The sequence below is a fragment of the Alligator sinensis genome, unplaced genomic scaffold (genome assembly GCF_000455745.1).
Source record: "Alligator sinensis unplaced genomic scaffold, ASM45574v1 scaffold395_1, whole genome shotgun sequence".
NCBI lineage: Eukaryota > Metazoa > Chordata > Crocodylia > Alligatoridae > Alligator > Alligator sinensis.
The window spans coordinates 1456133-1474068 of NW_005842232.1; positions in this window are offsets into that span (position 1 = coordinate 1456133).

Here is a 17936-nt window from a genome sequence, read left to right on the forward strand (position 1 = left end):
TTCTTTTCCCAGTGAATTGCGAATGAACCTTTTTCTCCTTCAGGGGCTCATTGGAAAATTGTGGAAATCCACTGGAGGACTACCAACACTTGGATGAAACTACCCCTTTATGAGCTCATTCTGGGCAAGGTGGTTTAGTGCCATCGATGCAGGACTGTGAGGAGACACTGCATCACACTGTCATGGATCAAGCCTAGTAGGCACTAGGACTTATTCACAACTAGCTGATGCAGCATTAATGGCACAAAGATCCTACAATTGACTGCAGAGCTACATTTCAAATTATGTCATTTAATATAACATTTGTGGTCATGTTGTAGTATGATCTAATTTCAAGACAAGCCTTGAAAAATTCAATATCCTGTAGAATTATTTTATTTCAAGCTGGCTATTCTGATTGTAGCATGCCCCTAAGACCAACAAGTTTATTTATCAGGAAGTAGTTTAGGATGATGTACTAAAACTTGTACTATACTCGTGTATTCCACCAAGGAGAAGGTGTAGCCCATATTTGCAGGGAAGACAAGAACAGCAACCAAAATCAGGTTGACAACTGAAATCAAGGGCAATAAGAAATCCTTCTTTAGGTATATAGGGAGCAGGAAATATATATAGGACCAAGGGAAATGTGGGGCCATTGCAGAATGATACAGGACAGCTGATAACAGCCAGTCAGGAGAAAGCTGAACTCTTTAATGAGTACTTTGCGTTACTGTTCCTGCATACAAATGGTGGTCACCCATCTGGTTGGAAACTGGATGGATGCGGGGGAGAGCGAATGCCAACCTATGTTCAGTGTCAAACTGGTGAGGGAGCACTTAGAGTGGCTGAATGTCTTCAAGTCATCAGAACCAGACGGACTGCACCCAAGAGTGCTGATGGAATCGGCTACAGTCATTGCGGGACCGTTGGCAAAGTTGTTTTAAGATTGGTGGTGCTCAGGAGAGGTCCCAGAAGACTGGAAAATGGCCAATATAGACTTTCAAAGTCTTCAGGAGGAGACTGGACAGACACTTCGCTGGGATCATTTGATCTTAGCAGTGTTCCTGTCTAGAGCAGGGGGGTGGGGTTTGGACTTAATGATTTTGTGAGGTCCCTTCCAGCCCTTAATTTCTATGATTGCTATTATTTTTTATGAAATAAACTAAAAAGATTAATGCAAGTGACAAGTACATTTGTGTGCATTTTTTTTACTTCTTATACTCCAGTCTCCTATTCATGTGTTCTAAAATAATTTAATTCTATACAACTACAAGTCTACCAACTGCTGCCATTACCCATCATGTTACACGTACTAAATCATACCTGTAGGCATAGACCTGTATTTTGATTTTGATTTTAAAAAACACTTTCAAGTCCTTTCGCCTTCAGACTGACTGACTAAGTCTGAACACAAGAAAAGGATAGGAAGGTAGAAAACCTTTAAAAACAAACTTTACATTTTGTTTCTGGACAGTTAATAATAATAACAAAACACTGTGTTAATATAGAATTAATGTTAACAAATAACATTCCTTCTAGAGCACAGATACAGCAAAACTCAAACCTCTGTAAATGAAAAAGTTAATGATTTAAGTTACTAATTATTGTCATACACTCCATAGACGAGTATTGCAGCTGTATTGAATGGTGTAGGAATTGAGCAGTTGTGAAAGCTGTGAGTGTGATGTGACGAGATCTTACCCTCTGAGGAGCTGAGAACTCCCCCCCTAGCACACATGTGTGTGTGTGTCCATGGTAAGCGTAAAGGAAAACATGTATACTAAGAAAGATATGGTATGCCTACATCCAATGATGAGTTCTGAAATTTGAACACAGGAATCTTCTTCCCAGAGGGAGTGTCAGTGATGAGGTAGGATATAGATTTCATAGATATTAGGGCTGGAAGAGACCTCGGAAGATCTTTGAGTCCAGCCCCCGGATCCAGGGCCAGGAAGTCAGTAGGGGTCATAGGATGCCAGCAAGATAAACATCCAAATGTCTCTTGAAGGCGTTCAAAGTAGGTGCTTGAACAACCTGCAGCGGCAGTCTATTCCAGACCTAGGGGGCTCGGACAGTAAAGAAGTTCTTCTTTATGTCCCGCCTGAAATGGTCATGGAAGAGTTTGTGACCATTTGATCTTGTCATCCCTTGGGGCACTCTGGTGAACAGGCATTCCCCCAGATCCTGGGGACCACCCCTGAAAAACTTATAGGTGGCCACCAGATCACCCCTGAGCCTGCGCTTTTCCAGACTGAAGACTCCCATAGCTCTCAGCCTCTCATCATAGGGTCTGTTTTCCTGACCTCTGATCATGCGCATGGCTCTTCTCTGGACTCTCTCAAGCTTCTCCACATCCTTTTTGAATTGTGGAGCCCAAAACTGGACGCAGTACTCCAGCTGCAGCCTCACCAAGGCCAAGTACAAGGGGAGAATGACGTCCCGGGATTTGCTTGAGAAGCATCTATGGATGCAAGCCAGCATTTTGCTCACTTTACTAGCCGCAGCATCACACTGAAGGCTCATGTTCATCTTGTGGTCAATCATGAGTTCCAAGTTCCTTTCATCTATAGTGCTAGCCAGCATAGCACTGCCGAGCCGATAAGCATGTTGCGGGTTTTTCTTCCCAAGGTGGAGAACCTTGCATTTTTCGGTGTTAAACACCATCAGGTTCTCGCTTGCCCATTTCCTGAGCCTGTCAAGGTCAGTCTGGATTGCCCTCCTGTCCTCAGGTGTGGACACTTTACCCCAAAGTTTGGTGTTGTCGGCGAACTTTGCCAGTCCGCTTCTGACTCCAATGCCCACATCATTAATGAAAATGTTGAATAATATAGTTTCCAGGACATAGCCTTGAGGGACCCCACTGGTTACAGGGCACCACGATGATTGAGTTCCATCAACCACCACCTACTGGCCCCGACCACGGAGCCAATTCCCAAGCTAGTGGATCGTGGTGAGGCCGAGGCCACAGTTGGCCAGTTTTGCTAAGAGGTAATCATGGGATACAAGATCGAAGGCTTTTTTAAAGTCAAGATATATGACATCAATCTCTTCCCCCTTGTCTAGGTAATAGATCACCTGGTTGTAAAAGGAAATAAGATTGGTCAAGCAAGACCTACCCATATGGGAAAAATCGGTATGTTTAATCATGGACAAATGAAAATTTAGTGTTAAATGGCAGCTTGTGTGTAAGGGTGAGGTTGTTCATAAGAGGGGGTAAGGGTCATAAAATTTAGCAAATGTGGTAATGCTTCTGTGGAGTAGACTCTGTGTTTGAGTGTCTAGGGCAAGGGCAGGTAGTACCTGCTCATTACAGCTCACCTAAAGACAACTGTTGCCTTAACAAAGACAAGTCATTGTACTCTATGCTGCTGTGCTTACATGTTCTAGTTCTTGTATGCTTTCTGCTTATTCCTCAAAGATGGGTTATATAAGGTTATGTTGGCTTAACAATCTACTTCCTTGTTTTTACATTTCTGAGTCTTGTTGAACTGAATATTCTGGAAGGGCATGAACTACTTCCAAGGAAATTTAATTTTGCATTAATGAAGTTTTGTCAGGATATCTCTCCCATTTATAATTCAGTGGCTAGTTAGAAGATGCATTGTAATTCCTTTATGGTCCTCCTTCCTTTTGTATTCTTTCTTTCAGTGGAATTGTGATGATAACTATGATTTAAAATATTTCCAAAAGAGAGTTGCTGACAGGGCTGGAGGAGAAATTAGGAACCTGGTCTATGATCCAAAATCTTCCCAGGTCTGTTTTCCCCTATACTAATTACAATAATTTTAAGTGCATGGGAGAAGATTGGTGAATCTCTCTCCACCATCCCTCAGAAAGGATAACTCCTTTGTTATTTGTAGCTAATCCTCCCCTCCTCATCCAGCTAAACTACTAGCCATTCAGAAGCCATTGGCATGTAAGAACCATTCTTTGTTGATCTCTGCTACTATGTAGACATCATAGGCAGGTCTTACTTTTCCATGGTGAGATAAACCAAGCAGCACAAATAGCTGGGCAGTCCACTATAGTTGCCTTGATCAGGGATCCCTCCCTTGTTTGTTCCAGGCCTCCCCAACCCTTCATCAGGAGTACATACTCTACCACCAGTCCAGCTAATCCTTCACCCCTTTTGTTCTTAGGGTATACCTTACTAGTGCAGCATACCCCAAAACCACATGGGAGCCAAAGATGAATTTCTAGAATTTATGGGAGGGGGCGGTACTGAGGGGTTAGGGTCATAGGCCAATGGGTTTATAAACACATAACTGCAGGCAGATAGGGATTAAGGTTTATACACCTGGAACAGCCATAGCAGATGAAGCATTAGGGTTCCTACACTGGGAATAAACATAATGGGATTAGGAGTAACTCAGTGGTAAAAACCCGTCAGTTGCCAATAACTGAATGACAAGTAAGAAACACTAACAATGGAATATTCACACCAAGGGATCCTGGAGAGCTCTCAAACCAGACTCTGATTTCCTGGACATCTGTTTACCATTCGTCCCAGACTATACAATTGGGTCCCCTCTGCCGTGACCTGTTGGATTGGCTCTGCTGCATGCTTGGATTCTCTCCTGCATGTCTTGCCTGCTACCGCCTGTCAGGAGCAGTCCTGTTGCAGTCCTGGAATCTCAGCTCACCAATAGCAGCCTCCCTACTTCACTCACTCTCTTTTTCCATCAGCTGGTTTGCATACCAAACCCCAGCTTCCCCCAGGGCTTCCTGCCTCTTTCCTAAGATCCTGCTGGGAAATATAGTCCAAGCTGCCAACACAGTCCATTTCATCGGTATTTACTCAGAGGTTTATACTTTTGCTACTTTCAGGACCTTCTAATCTTTCCCAGACACTGGCCTACACATACACATAAATAGAGAATAGGGGCCTGATAGCTCCCCGCTACAAGTCTTGCCACTTTACCTACCTCACTCTCACCTCTTTCCCTAGTGTCTCATTCCTTCTCACCTACTGCTCCCCAATATTCCTTCCTTCCTTTTCCCTGCTTGTCTATCCCCCCACCCCGCCCTTGCAAGCAATCACTTCTGTAATTTGCTCTCTGAGTACAGCAACAAATAAAATAACTCAGAAGAAAACATTTCCTCCAATGTTGAAAGGGAACAACAGTGACAAGGGCTGCCTGTAGCAGCGTGCCTTCAACTTATTCCTATATTTCTATCAAGAAACACTAAACATCTTGTGCCTAGGGGGAAGCTCTGGGTCAGTGGCCACAGCATGTCTTTCTGAGCAATCCAAGACTTGTGAAAACAGGCTGAATAGAAAACCACATACTTGATAGGTGCGCCTTTTGTACATGCTAGGTAGGTAAAATCTCCCCTTGACAGCATTTTCAATAAAGCTTCCTCAAAAGGCCAGACACTAGTGGGGATGTATGTCAAATGAGTGAAATCAGTTGGGGATCATACAGTTCAAACCCTAAACGGGAGCAAAAATGCTGGTAGTATCTTGGGGTTCTCTTGTGACAAAAATGACTGGGTTGAAACATGATAAATTTCAAGGCAATCCAAGTAAGCATGCAACTTCTAGAGTACTTAGAAAAGTCAGTACTTATTTTTTTTTCAATCTTAATTGTAGTCGAAATGAAGCTTTCCTATAATTTTCTTTTTGCTCCATCTGGTCCTTTGTCTCATGCTTTTATGTGTTGTTTAAACTGTTTGGCATCAGGCATGGAGAACTAGATTGTAACTATCATCTTACTTCCCATCTCTTTTACTAAATTTAGAATCTGGTCAAAAACCAAATGCATGTTTATAGTTCTATGTGGGAATGGTTTCTTCAGCGTATCCTAACTTCTGACAGGGAGGGACTTCTAACGGTTCATCAATAACCTATGAACGGACAATAAAACCCTCAAAATATAAAACAACCTTATTAAAGAAGTAAAAAGTAGATTTGTATACCCTTTTTAAATATTCATGTATATATACATGTAAGGAAATTTTTAAGTGTCTCCTACGTTTCCATGTATGAACAATTGCTTTTAATGTAGAACTGTAAAACTAATTGCACTGGCGTGAAAAAGCAAAAAAACAAACGAACAACAAAACACATTTATTCTACCTTCAGTCAGCTAATAGAAATTAGCCAGTGCTAACCATAATAAACATAATTGGTGCATCCCCATGAGCGCACATGTGTAGTTTGCGGTTCCTCAGACCCATTTGGGGCACTGCAAACTGCACACAGCACACATGCACCAGTTTACTGTGCTGCTAATTAGCAGCATGGTGGGTTTTTTGACACTGGGAGATCCCGGTGTGAAAAAAAAAATGCCTCTGAAAAAAAGTGGTATGGCACATGCAGCAGCAGCGTGCACTGCAGGAAACCAGAGCAAGGATGTCAAAGCCATATTGTGGCTGCTGTCCAGGCTCTGAGTGGCCGGTTCAGTGCTGGTGGTGCCCTAAGAGCCTCACCAGGACCCCAGGTAAGGCTTCTGGGACCAGCAGAGTTGGTGGCCCCAGCCTCCCCTACTCCACCTGGGACACTGGCATGTGTAAGGGTGAGCCCAGGGACAAATAACAGCAGCACAAAAATGTTATACTGCTATTTGTCCCACGAGAAATGCAGGCCCCTACACATACACACTTGTGAGGATACGCCCAATTAAGGTAAGGTAGGAAGTGATACTCAATCTTTCAGAGAAAAAGCCCAAAGAAAGTAGCAAATTGTGACATGTGCCTACCAAGAAACCCTTCTGGAAGATAGATACATTTTAGTTCTTAGTGACCTTTAAAAAAATGCCATGCTTTTATACTGATCCACTTATGTAAAAGCTCAGCTGGAAGAAAAATAAAAAGGAAAGCAAACCCCCCCCTAAGTCTATAGTTACATGGCACTCAGTGTAAACCAAGGAATTTTGAATCATTTTTAACACAAAAGAAAACTATAGGGAAGATTACGCTTATCTGTCTTTGTAAAGTCCTTTTAAATGTAAGTATACAAAGAGTTTCTAGTACCAATTTTTATTACTGTAGTTGATGAATGCAATATGGTGCCCAAGCTCCCTCTAGTGGCCAATTTAAAACCTAAATGTGTGTTTTATTTCAGAACAGAGATTTATATCTGCTGCACCTGCCTTATTCAAATACCCTCCTGGGCATAAATGGGAGTTTCCAGTAACACTTAACCCAGTAACAATCATGCAAACACATCTCTCCATAGCTTGAGAATCCTCTGTTGAGAATACGAGTGGGATTTTGACAGTGGTTGGGAATAACATGCTTGTAAAACCTGGCTCAGAGTAGACTGTGTTCATGCTCAGTAAACTAAATTTGAATAGATGGTTCTCCCTTGATGAGGTGAGTGAGGGAGGAAACCTTAGACACCTAAAAACTGTGCAACCCATTGATGGGTTGAGTATGGAAGGGAAATAAAATGCAGGGGAAGTAAGTGGCACTGGAAGATAGATAGCTCTTACAGTGTAGGTACAAGCTTTGCAAGTATGCTGCTAGGTTACATGTATAAAGATATGCCCTTCAAGCTCTTTGAAACTTGCCTTTGGCTTGTAGAGCATTTCACTGTGTGCAATAATAGGAGTAGGAGAGGATGTATATACCATGTTCACTGCTCATTTAAATAAGTATGAAGGAAGAAGGACTGGCCATTCTATAGAGGCACTCAGCTAGCTGGGATCGCATTTTTATAGTGTAGTTCCACAGTGATATGTCTCTATAATATGGCACCATCTTACCCATCAGATTGCTTCCCTGAGTATATGGCAAATACTACTAATGTTCAGTGCTATAGTATACCACATCTTCTGATACATTTAAAATGCTCAGTAGGTACCACAACTCAAAGACCAGTGGTGAAACTTTTCTCACTGCTGGATCCTCTGAGTTCTAGCCATGGTGATTCTCAATAATCATTCCAACATGGCTAGGGCTTGCAGAAAGGGTTCAGGGTGAAAATGTCATAGGTTAGTGGCTTATTCACTTATAACTCAAAGTCTAAGCATGGCCTCCCATGGGGACATTCCAGTAGAGAGTTTAGGCTCTCCAGGATAACATATGCTCTTTCTAATTCCCTCTTAAAGTCAAAGTGGAACTCATAGACTTCTTGGCAAAGTTCAGCTTATGAGAAGGATCCTCTTCACTGGATCCCCAGTGCTGCAATAATGTTGCAGCTTTTATGATTTTGTTACATCAAAGAGCCAATGTGCAGTCTCGATCATTCCAATTTATTAAATGGAAAGTAAAGATCTAATATTAGCCCAGTGATCACTCCCAAGGTAACACACACACACACACACACACACACACACACACACACACACACACACACACACACAGCTGCTTCAGCAACAGTGGAGCAACGATTATTACCTATCTGAGGCACTGTGGGTCTGAAGTCAATGGCCAGTTGAAGCTTCTCCGAGGCAGTTATCTCCAGAAGGGGGTCACCGGCTTTGTCCTTCTGGAGATAACACCGGTTTGGTAGGTCAGGTGCTGGGTAAAAGGGGCACCACCAGGACTCACTTTTCACTGCCCTTTATACTTGTATGGCAGAATTCTCAGCTGCCCAATCTGGTGGGGCAGGTCACTTCATGTCCTCTGGTGCGTAGGTAGCAATCCTGTTCTCAGTTCTGTATCTTCATAATCAACAGTCTGTTACAGCTGATACTCTGTCTGCGCCTCGTTGATACAATGTTCCAGGAACACCCTTGATCTCATTATTTTGCAGTTACAGGAAATCCCTGTTGTCTACAGTAGTGCTATCAATTCCCATTCATGCCTTCCATTCACTGGGTGATCAGCTAAAGTGTGAATAGGCTTACAGAGAATACAGTATTTGCAAATTATAATCTAATAATACAGAACAAGCTTAAAAGACACAGTGCAATGCAAAGCATGGTATATCACTTATAAATTTAAAGCATAATGAAAAAGTACAAGATATAATGTATACATCTCCAGTTCATTACATAATGCATAGTACAATTTTATATTAATCCCTTCAGCCCAAGGGTCGGGGGTGGGGGGGCGGGGGAGGGGGGGAAAGGAAGGAAAAGAGAAAAATGCAAAATCCAAAAATCCAAAACTAAAGAGAAAACATTAAAAAAAAAAAGAAATCCAAGACTATTCCTAGAATTTTGGCTCCTTGTGTAGTCAGTATTTCACTAATAAGAGGAGTTTAATCCTCTGCCTTATCAAAATAACCCACATGGAAAAAATGTGGGGCGGCACACATGGCGGCAGCATGCGCTACCCAAAACCAGAGCCTGGCCAGCCTCAGCCATACTCCAGCTGCTGGCTAGGCTGAAGGGGTGTCTTCAGCATAACAAGGAGTCCCTTGAGTCTAAAAAGGTTGAGAACCACTAATTTAGACTTTTGAGGTGAAAGCTGAAAGCTCCACCCTATTGGGCAGCTAGTGAGAATTCATGTACTATGGACCCAAATCACATAAGTCTATAGTATGTGGGAAATTGGCAACATTGTGACTACCCCTAACATGCTGCAAGTAAGCACAGAAGGGAGTCCAAAATCAAAATACATATTATAATGACAATATAGCTTTACAAATAATTATGATTTGTTGGTAGTGCTGGGTGGAATCTCATGGGTATTTTTCCAAGTCTGACACCTGATTTTTAAGCTTTCAGGGCTGGCAATCCTGACCTTCTGCACCAGGGTTGCGAAAGATATAGCCCACAGGCCAGATAAGGAGCCACATCTTATGGCCTGTAGGGGAGGCCTTGGACTAGAAATTAAACAATTGTGAAATTCTTCAGTGCTCCCAGAACCACAGCAATTAATGCTGCTGCTACATATCCTGCCCCGACATTTCCAGACCCATGGGGAGTCCTTGGGTTCAATGACATAGCTCTGTGAGCTAGATTGGAACCAAGGACAGAACCTGTGCACCAGATCTGGTCTGCAGTCTGACCTTATGTCACTCACTGACAGCTTGCAAGGCAGAATGAACTGAGCATCACTACGCTCTACAGTTTCTGATAGTGGGCTTCTCCAGCTGTGGCACCAGCTAGGCTGCAAGGCGTTCACAAGGCTCTCTTGTTCATAATTTTATTTCTTGTGGGAACAACAAACATGCACTGGGAGCAAAACAACCACTACTCAGACTAGTCCACTTGTGCAGGAGCTAGTTTTCAACAGCTCTTTTCAAAGGTCCCTTTTAAGGTCCTAATTTAGCAGTTGAGGTAATAGAAGTTGGCTGAGTAAAATATCTATCCCACATATTTTTTGCTCTGGAAAATACAAGGAAAGCAAAATGTGAGACCAGTAAGAGTAGTGCAGATATTAAAAATTACCTGCTGGATTAAAATTACACAGAGAAGAGTAAAAAATGACAAATCCAGCTACTTTAGATCAACTGGGGATGAAGACAGATTTGGAAAAATTCAAACAACAAGATTTTCTGTGCTTAAAATTGTTACAGAATCAAAGCAAACTCTTGGTGTGATCATTTTTGGAGGCAAACTTTTTTGGAGGCAAACTTTATAACTAATCTCTACTAAAAATGCATGCCCTTTAAAACTATTTAAGTTATTATGGTTCTGGAATAAAGTACATTCACAGGCATTTGAGAATCTGCAGAATGTATTGACTTTATCCTCAGAACTAGCATTTTATGAGATTTTCAAGACTGAGGTTGTCTTTGTCTAAAGCAGTAGGTTTGGACTCAGTGGGGTGCTGCTCTAGCTACATGGGGAGGATTGAAAATTTACAGCACATTTATTCAAATATTTTCAGATGTCAAGACTGAGTACATTCACAAAGAGCAAGGGAGAGCCTATCTGACAAGTATATGGGTATGTAGCACAGACAGTGGGACTCTCTGTCCCCTTAAGGGAGAACGAGCCCAGGGAGTGCCCTGCAGGGGAGGCATGGCACAGCTTCAGCAGGGTTGCAACAGAGTCCTGGTATTCAGCCTAATTAGAGAGCACCTACAGGCAACCCAGGGCAACCTGATGGGAAAGGGGCAGGGACTGGGAGAGATATAAGCAAGGATCCTGGTTTTCTCTGATTTACCCCCCCCCCCCCTCCAATTTTCATACTAATAAAAGTAACCCAAAATCCACATTTTTCCATGATTAAAATGAAACACCACTATATACATATATAGTAGTGTTTCATCTAGTGGTGTGTGTGTGTGTGTATATATATATATAGTGGTGTTTCATCCAATCTGTATATATTAGTGGTATTTCATTTTAAGCATGGGAAAATGTAGATTTTGGGTTACTTTTTAATTTGCAAATTGGGGATTTTTTTATCAAAGAAAACCAGGATTATTGGATATAAGCTAGGGCAAGACACAGAGTAGGCAGTGTAGCCTCAGAGGCTGACTGTGAAAGACCTGGCTGGATGACTGACTGAGACCTCACCAGGTTGAAAACAGCAAGTAAGATACTGAGGGCTGGTAGGGGACTGAGACCCAGAAAGAAGAAATAATTTAGGAGATAGCCAGGAGGCTAGAACTTTAGTTATAGGAAGAAAGGCTTATGTTTTGGTTACAATTTAGTCTGGTGACTTGAGTGGGACTGAGGGGCTCCATAGTGCCTAAAGGGGCAATCCTATAGTGCTTGGGATTGCATCAATCCCATTAGTGCCTAAGAGGCGTGCAATTGCTTTGAATCCTGCCCAGGACAGGCTCAAGCAGAGACTAAGGGCCAGTGGGTACAGAGCCCAGGGCCAGGCTGTACTTGAAGGCCAGAGGGCCCAGAGACCAAGAAGGGCGGAGACAGGACCGGACAGAGGGAGAACCTAAGGAGGCTCAGTGCCCTAGAAGGGTGGAGATAGAGGCCAGAGGGCCCAGCACATGAGAGGGGGCCAAAACAAAGGCCCTGGAGGGCAAGATAGAAAGCTGGAGACCCAGAAGCTTAGTCCACTACAGTGGACTAGAGCTAGAGCACTCAGCAAGAGAAAAGGAGTGGAGGCTGAGAAGGCCAAAGCCCAACATAGGAACAACTGCAGGATTGTTCTAGGATCCATAGGCAGCTTCTCTCCCAATAAGATAATAACATCAAGGATCTTTTTTTTTTATCAGAGAAAACTAGGATCCCTGAGGATAAGGAGGATTCATGATTGGCTTCACAAAAATGTTGGACAAGTCCTAAAAAATATTGTGGGGGGTCAACCAGAGCACGTAGCAAAAAACACAAGATGTATGCGATATGTGGAACCTACAGAATTAAGAGAACATAATTTAAAGAATCATGCTTACAATTTAGCTTGGAAAACCTCAGAAAATAGTAACAACAGACTGAAGTGATATCTATAGACTCTCCAAGATTATTTGGGTACTACTTCCTTTTTTTTCTGGAATGGAGAAACTTTACATCATGCTAAGATTGCCAATAAGTCAAATGAAAGGCATCTTCAGTATTTCACTGAAAATAGTCACTGATAAGATACATCATAGTTTGCAAGTTCAAAAGCACAACTTTATAGTACTGGTATTAGTTGATGCTCACAATGGCTAAACTGAAATGGGAACACAGACCTGAAATGAGAAGTCCTATGAAACATTATAATCAGGACAAAGGCCTTTGTTTACTTGCCCTTTTTCCCAATAAAAAAAATTAGCACTCTCAACTTGTAACCCTGAAGAGTATGACCCTTGGGTATCAAAAATCACCTGCCACTTGTTCCATAGTTATAGTATTTACCAGTATTTAAAAATTGGTCAAGTACCAGTAAGCACCAGGGGTGACAGCAATGGCTGAAGTAGTAACGTAGAACAAGTGAATATATTTTTACCCCTTTAATAGGTAAGCCTGTGTCAAAAGCAAAAATGGTAGACATGCTGGATTCCTTGTATAAGCAGAAACAGAGAAAACACAACCATGACAGTCTGCTGAGAACCAGCTTTAGGCAATATAAGTGCTATTGTGTTGATCACTTATGTCAGGTCTATAGTACAGACCCTTGCTGGTATAGTTATGTCGGTCATGGGTATGAAATGATGTGATCCCTGGTGTAGTGGACAAACTGAGTTATGCTAAGGCTTTTTAGCCATAGTCCAGGCCTTCCCAGAACTAAGCAACAAATTTGAACAGAGCGCCTTCTATGGCTCTGGGAGATGCGACTGCTGTGATTAGGCAGTAGGTGAGCAAGGCACAACAGGAACGTGGCTGGCACAATGTCAGTGGACTGGTGCACCATATATGGAGTGCTTGGCACAGAGCCAGGGGACTGGACAATTTGGGATGAGAAAAGTTACAAAAGTGGTGGACAAACAAAGGACCATGTGTGTTTTGTGTTGCCACCCTGGAGAGACGGAAGCAACTTTGGAATTCTTGTTTGAATATTGAGGACTCCGGAAACTAACATCCCACACACCCATGAGAGGATCTGAGGCTGGTACCACTGAAGGTCGCTGCTGTAAGATCTAAAGGAACTGTTTGCCAGGTCATATTATAAGGAGGAGACTTGTAATAAAGCCTAACGGTTACTATTAAAGTTCACTTGATACCAAATTGGATGAGGGGCTGGGTCAATCCTTGGGGTCTCTGGTAAAAGGAATCCTAGGGGCAACACCTGGCTGACATAGTTGTGATGAAAAACAGTTCTGATACAGATGTACTTATAGCAGGCAAACTGTACTTTTCCCAGCATCACTTGTTTCACTTGGGTGTGGATGGATGGAACAAATTGACAGAAGTCAGTTTTGCCAATTCACGTTGCATCCACACCAGCAGTACTTTGCCAGGATAGTTTACTTAGTGGTAAATGCAGCCTCAGGCTCTCTCCTCATGTATGTGCTGTACTTTTAAAAATAATAATGGGGTAAATCACTTTAACTTATGTTGCTTTTGTTGGGATAAGTAGAATAGTATATCAGGATTCTTTCAGAAAGCTTGCTTACTTATTCATTGTGCTTATTGAATGGGATGGTGGATAGCCTATGGAAATTGTGGTGTTATAAAAGTGTCAAGTCCTGTAACTTCTTTTATTTCTTTCCTTCTGCTCTACTCAGAGACCTATCAAGGCCAGTTCATAAAGTGTAGGATTAAATTCCTTCCCCCCAGTACAGATATCAGATATCAGTATGTATGATTTCTGCCCTCTCCAATTTGGGTTTGTGTGGCTCATATTAATTTTGGGTAATTCAAGTTCCTGAAATGAAAATAATTTAATTCAATGTTGTCTTATCCTGGGGATTGATCAGTGCTTTAGGACAAACCCTGAAATCTACTCTGTTGCTCTTTCTAATAAGTACAAAGGAACTCAAGTAAGAAATATCTCCAACATTTATACAGGAAGTATCTCACCTTTCACTTATTACTGTGGAAACCTGAGTGGCGACTCCATAGTTACACATGTGTTGAAATGTGCACCTGAAACAGAAAAAACTTGCTTCTTTCAGATTTTGATGAATGAGTCTTCAGATCTAACACAGCTACTCTATAGAAGATGACTAAATTGTCCTTGTAATTATTTCTAAGGAAAAAAAATCTTTCTAACTTTTGGACAGAAAATATTTTTGAATTTTTCCCTGACTGTCAAGAAACAAAAAGAAATGAATTACAAACTTAACAATTCTACACAACACATTTCAGACACTCACCAATTTTGAAATGTTATAAACACACACAGAAAGAGTCCCCCCATTTTGTGTATAAGCTGGCTGATTTGCAACAAAACCATCATGCTGATCTTCCCAGATCCATTGGCTGCTCTACTTTCCTGATGCTCTGTTCAGTGTCGTTTTTAGTCGAGGTCTATTCAGGGGAGCTCCAAGTTCCTGATCCTTAGCAACAAGAACAACAGCATTCTTCCTCTCTTTACTCACCTCCATTCTATTCTAAATTGTTCCAACACAGAGAGGAAAATGGAGGAAGGTGACACCTGAAACACAAGTCAAAGTTAAGGCAAGGTGTCACCTTAGAGACTAACTGGTTCAGAGAAGCATGAGCTTTTTTAGGCAGCAGCCTGCTATGAATAGACTAGCATAAACAAAGGGGTTTTATACAGAAGGCAAAGGAATGGGGAGAGGTGATGCTACTAAGAGAGGTTAAAAGTGGGATAATTAGAGAAATTGAGATGGACAAAGCAGTTAACAACTTGAGGGACACTGAAGCTCAGAGCTAGTCTAGGTAATGGGATAAAAATCCATAGCTTGTTTTGAGACCAAGGTTAACACAATCCAGTCCGTGTGATGATTTTCTGTCAAACAATTTCAGGCTCAAGTTGTTTTTTAACATTTTTCCCTGTTTTTGTTTAAGTATAGCTATTCTGAGATCAGTGATGGAAAGTCCAGTATTCTGCCACAGGCTTTTGTGTTTCCAGAAATAACACTGGACTGACATCCATTCATTCTTTAAGTCCAGACAATGTAGACAGCAAAGGAGAACTCTAATTAGGGGATGGAGTATGTAACACTGGTGAACAAACACATGAGTAACCAGATGTTTGGGCCGGTGATGGTGTGGTCTGTGTTGGTTTCTAGGTCTGTAGCGAGGTCTGGTGGCTTGGGGATAATTGGAGTTAGGCAGTCTGTTGCTTGGGAGACATCATTTTAGGTTGGAGGTCTGCCTGTAGGTCAGAACAGGCTTGTTCCCCAAGACTCCTTGAAATAATAATCGTTTTCCAGGAGGGTCTGGAGGTCATTAATGCTGTATCTAAAGTGTTCAATCTGGGTGCCATCAGGGATGACCAGGGGGATTCTGCTGTCCTTGTCATTCAGGTTGGTAGCAGGTTGGAATGGGGTCTAAATCTGGCTCCACTGATATGAATTCACTCTAGTCTACACATGGTTTATGAATTCTGTAGCTAAAAATGTGTTGGTAGTTTTCAAGCCATTGCTGAATGCAGTCATTTGAAGTTGTTCTCAGATAGGGTATTTTGACCAGTAGAGGGCAGAAATGCACAGTAGTGAACAGTGATTAGAAATACATGGCTATACAAGGAAAATAAACTTTGGTTTTATTGCTTTTAGACACAGAGCTCATTTCTTCCTTCCCATCACACAGGCTACTCAATGTAAATAAAGATGATGGAATTTGGCTTATAGGTAGGACAGGAATTAAAACAATAACATTGGAATGTATAAAATCTGGATCTGAACTATTCAGCCTGGAATAACCTTTAAGAAGATGACAGGGCTGAGAAAGAAAATACATGTCTTTACCTATTTCAGCCAGGGAGCTGAGTGCAGTCTTGGATTACTGATTTAGCCCTATGTGTTTGAGTTTCCCCATCTGTAATGCTGGAATAACAATAGCTAGTTCTGTAAACAGGATTACATCATTTAATGAAAGATGGTATCCAAACGCAAAAAAAATGTAACACGGTAAAAATAGTTCTCTCTGTCAAATATAATTATTTTGTTACCATCAATGGATCTAATTAAAAAGAAGTGCATAGGTTAGTACATTTTAATGGACGCTTTTTAAGACTGAACTAATTTTCCTGTCATCATGAAGCTTGTGCAGTGTAATTTAAGCAAGGCAAAATTGCAGACCAAAGGATACAGAAAACTGTACTAGTAAAGCACACAATTTCAAAGTTTAAAATGTCACCCTTAACCCCCATTTCTTTTCAACATATACTATAGATGCACAATGCATGATGAAGTATGCTTGTACACTGAACACATCTCCCCTGCTATATCAAGAAAACATGCCTGCTGTTACAAATGACAATGGGTAATTGAAATAAATTAAATCTGAGGCAACCATATGAAACAAAACTGTGTGCATCATTTAAAGTTTACATTAAGAGCTTAAGAGATGCTGAAGACTTTGTGTGCATCTTCTGCTTTAGGACAAATTTCCTTCTCTACAGATTTCTTCTAATTTTGTATTCCTGTTTCCCATCCAAAGTTCATCAGTCACTGGGATATGAACCATTATCTCCTGGACATATCCTAATTTGAATTTTTGCATTTTCCACCTGCTTACATTCCTTATGCAGTTTGGGTGGATGCAATATTATTTTTCCTGCCCTAAAATAGGGCATTTTGTAGTGTGGCATAATCCTGAAATACAGTTCTACAATAATCCTGTTGCTCTGTTTTATATTGCAAATATCCCTGTAAGTAATAATTCAAAGCTGGAAAAATATCCAGAAAGACTTGTGCCACTTACTGGATCACCAACACCAGTTTTTTTAATGTTCTCAATTTTCTCGAAATTCTCAGTAATAAGGTAGCCCTTTCTATGACAGCATGGCAATGTAGGGTTCTTCAGATAAGATAAGGGAATTTCAGATTCCAGACCCTGGTCTGTACTGAAGAGCAATTGTTGATCTACTCCATGAAGGCCAAGTACAGACAGCCAAAAAGCCTGAGGCTGAATCAATTCAAGATTCACAGGTTAGCCTAAGCTGCAAAGATTGAACTGATAAGCAAGTGAACAGACATTCACTTTTGATTCCAGAAATGCAGCCCTATTCCTGCAGTGGTTCAGGCCAGAAGCTGGGGGGGGGGGGAGGGGAGGAGAGAGGAAGGGAAAGGACACTACAGCGTGCCTCCCTGCTTGGCTGGAGCAGACATCTTCAGTCAAGGCTAGCCCATTCACCCTGCAGGGGATGGGGTGGGGGGTTGTGGGGGAGATGCAAAGCATCCTGAAATGCTGAGGAACTGTGAGTTAACTTGAATCTGGAGAGGACCTGGGACAGAAGTTCAATAAACCAATTTAACCTAAATCAGTTAAGTCTGATACTACATCCATGCAGGTTTATCTTAAACCTGTTTCAGCCAATTTGAAAGTGGTTTATGTGCACCGAACTTCTGTCGTGTTACAGATCTGAGCCAGTTTTTGACCACTTATACTGATTTATGTGTAACTTCTGGCCCTAGCCCAAGAGGCTTTTGTTAAGTCCAAGTAGGCTATACTAATGGTTGGAGTGCCTTACTAGTAAAGTAGAGGGCAGGTGATACCCAGGGCAGAGCCAAACTTAGGAGCAGAAAATTTAGGTCAAAGGTTATGTGTTGGTTCAATTGCTGTTAGAACTAGTCAGAATTTTTACAT